The 3,467-nt window shown below is 39.6% G+C and overlaps 1 long non-coding RNA gene across 1 annotated transcript; it reads left to right on the top strand.

Annotated features, from left to right (window-relative positions):
* The first annotated feature begins 494 nt into the window (after positions 1-494).
* On the top strand, positions 495-3,044 carry LOC113745232 (uncharacterized). The gene is made up of 3 exons (XR_003462055.1): positions 495-572; positions 1,031-1,196; positions 2,942-3,044. It is a non-coding gene; the product is annotated as an uncharacterized LOC113745232 (long non-coding RNA).
* The last annotated feature ends 423 nt before the right edge of the window (positions 3,045-3,467 follow it).

Consider the following 3,467-nt stretch of genomic DNA (forward strand, 5'->3'; position numbering starts at 1 on the left):
TATGTCACCATGTCTCAAACCAAGATTAAAGTAGAATTGAATTAAGTTATGTAGACGAGCCTTAGTCAGTTTACGGACTGAACCATGCCGTGTTGGTAAACTTATGAAATCAAGTAAAACCATACTTGATGTTTTCATGTTATAACGTGAAAATATCACCATATCATGAAATAACGTGATAAATGCCTATCACGAAATAACGTGATCATTTCAGCAATGCGCTTCTGTAATTGGGACTTTTTCTCTGCTTCCAAATAATGGAAATCTGACCACACGTCCAGTCTCTTTTTCCTTCCAAGCATGATTGCACTGTCCATGCACCATGTTTCTCCTGACAAGGCCGTAGCTTCCTGGGGAATCTCCAAGAGTAAGCTAGCGGAGGAGGATGCCCAGCTGAGGAGAAAAGAGAAGGCAAGGGAGGCAGCAAAGGAGTGCGACAGAGCGGACATATTAGTTTATGAAAGAAAGATACAGAGTCAGAGATTGGGCTTCAGGAGGAACTGCATGACCTGGAGAAAGACTCCATGGAGAAGAAGCTCCAGAATCAAAAACTCATCGAGCAGCTCAAGCTGGTGAGTCTGGTTTAATTGGTACACTCTGAACTTAACTCGTTAACTCGTGTTATTTGAGGAGGTTTTGTTTGGTGTTGATTTACTGGGACTGGGCAGGGTTTAGTTTAGTTATACTGATTACACAAGAGTGTTTTTCTGTTAGACCCATTAGTTCAGGGGTGCTGTTTTTGATGTGTGTTTTGTTATTTAGTGTTAGATTTAGATAGTGAGGGTTTTCTTTCTCGTTTTGGTTTTCTAGTTAGATATTATAGGCTCTGTTTAGAGTTCTCCTTTTGTTATATTTGTTTGTTCTTTTAAGCAGCACTCGCTCGCCCTTAGTTCCCTTTTGCCTCACCTCCTTTTGTTAAAACGATTTGAACTTTCATTTAATAAAATACCTTTTGTTTATTAACCTTAAAATCTGGTTTTATGTTACTTCTTTCATACCCTGATATCTGGTCATAACAACATCGTGTCAGAACACCACAGCACAACAGCACATCTGGGCTGAAGATAGATGCCTTGCTCATCCAGAACCAATATACAGCTTTAGAGATCGGGCGTCAGGAGGAACTGCATGACCTGGAGAAAGACTCCACGGAGAAGAAACTTCAGAATCAAAGACTCATCGAGGAGCTCAAGCTGGTGAGTCTGGTTTCATTTGTACACTCTGAACTTGAACTTCAATGATAGATGGTTCAATACATAGCTCTTTAAGGTATACGTATAGATGTATATTTTTTTTATAAAGATGTTCATCTTTTCCACTTCACTGACAACAGATAACTGCTTAACGGCAAGAAGCTGTATTATATAGGATCTAATATACCCCATGCAATATTGTTAAAGGACTTCCATGCTGAATTATAAATCAAATTAAAATAACTCCATGCAAAATGATTGTTTTCTTTAGAAAAATCTCCCATCAAGCAGTTAAAAAAACACAAACAATTTCTAAAATGCATCCAAAAGCAGATCTTGCAGCTTTTGAACTGACACCCTACTCTCCTTCACTCAGCAGGTTTGCCTCATTTGAATAAGACTAGCTGCCGTTTTGTGCCAGTCAGGGTCCATTATTGTGACAGTGCTGCCTGTGAAGACTTCAAATTATTTCAAGAGACAGACTTTTAACTAAACAACAGTTATTTGCAAAACATCATGTCAAAGATGTGGGGGGTGGACACAACATGACCACCTGTCCAATGTAATGCAATCTAACAAAACATCTCTGAGATGCCACCTTTTTTCTAAATTGTATCTTTAGTTTTTGTAGAGAGAATGCTGATTCGACTGGGTTGGTTGAGGCCAGAATTTCTAAAGCTGTTGCTGTTTGGACTGTATTCTGTAAATGTGCTATGCCTCTTGTAAAAGGAAGAAAACAGGCTGATATGTCTCCCTGTAATCAATTACTCATTACTCATTAGTAAAGCTGAGAGTCTTCAGCCACGCTCGCATCTGTGTGAGGCTGTACTGCATTCCCATCTTGTCATTCTAATCGTAATTACTAGGTGTGGGGGAAAAAATCAATTTACTTAAAGTGTTAACTAAACCCTCAAACCACTTATTTTTAGCTGAAAAATCATTGCATATGGGTTTAGTAGTGTTGTTGATGTATTCTGGTTCAAATGGAAGCTTGGAAGCCTCAAGTTTGGCATTATGGACCTTGCAATCTTGGCTTTTCAGAGTCAGGAATGATCATATTTGGACGAGAGTATTAACGAGCTGGTCGCTGACATACTACTAGTTCGACTGTGTTTGGTTTTGACAAAGAAATAGAAAGTCGGTCTAATTATAAATCTACTCATATTACAGCTAAACAGAACACTAAAATAGCAAATATTTCTGAAAACGTGTAAGAGAAATAGGCAATGCATTTACAAAATCTTGATGCATATTTTATCAGCATGGCCTAGTTTTACAGTTTGATTTGAGTTTCGTGAGCGTCTGTTTCCAAGTAGCAAAAATGGCTAGCCTGGTCACAGCCTTTTCATATTACAGCACATAACATGTTTCTGAAAACATCTAAGTTGAAAAATAGGCAATGCAGTAACGCCACTAGCTCTGTCTACTAATTTTACTGTTAAATCTGCTACTCTGACTTCAACACTTCAACTTCACTTCAACACTGAGCAGCTACAGAAACCCCAAAGGATCAACACACAAACTTAAAATTCCCATTGGGTTGAAAAATACAGTCACCATCTTGCTAGGCTTCGAGCATGTGTCAGAACTGCAGTAATTTAGATGTTATAGTTCCCAGTCTTTTCCCCTTGTTTTTCCCTTTCCTTGAGTCTACATTGAGGTAGCAGATGCAGACGGCCAACTTTTCACTAGTTTTTGGAATCTTTTGCTCTTTTGCTTGGTTTAACTTCGATCTCTCTGTGCTTCAGGAAAATCTCCCTGCCATCCGCCAGCCACGTCCAGCCCTAAATCGTCTCCTTTCCTGCTTTTGGATTTCTGCCAACATCAGCTCAGCACCCGCCCTTGGATTCACCTGCCACTGCACATTCCCCTCTGTTACCAATAAACTGTTCTTGGTCTTTGGCTGTTGTTTGCACTTTGGGTCCGCTTGCGTTCAACATTAACATTTGGACCAATCTGCATCATATGAGGAAGTAAGGGGTGCTACATCATCACCTATGGGTGTAGTTCAACATGTGTAATGACGTGAGAGAGGCAAATGTTTGCCCAAAACAACAATGGTGACTGCAAAGAAAGTTAGAGTAGATGCTGCTAGCATCAGTTATATCAGAACTGGAGAGTTCTGTTTTTCCGATGGCTTGCTCTTCTCTTGACTGGCTTGAGTAAGAGTTTGACTATGTTGTTTTTGGTGATGTGATTTGGTGATGTGATTGGTTGAACTTCGCCTATTATTGACAGTTAATTCAGTTACCTGTAAGGTGCCCCTTTCCACAC

The sequence above is a fragment of the Larimichthys crocea genome, chromosome III (assembly GCF_000972845.2).
Source record: "Larimichthys crocea isolate SSNF chromosome III, L_crocea_2.0, whole genome shotgun sequence".
Classification (NCBI taxonomy): Eukaryota; Metazoa; Chordata; class Actinopteri; family Sciaenidae; genus Larimichthys; species Larimichthys crocea.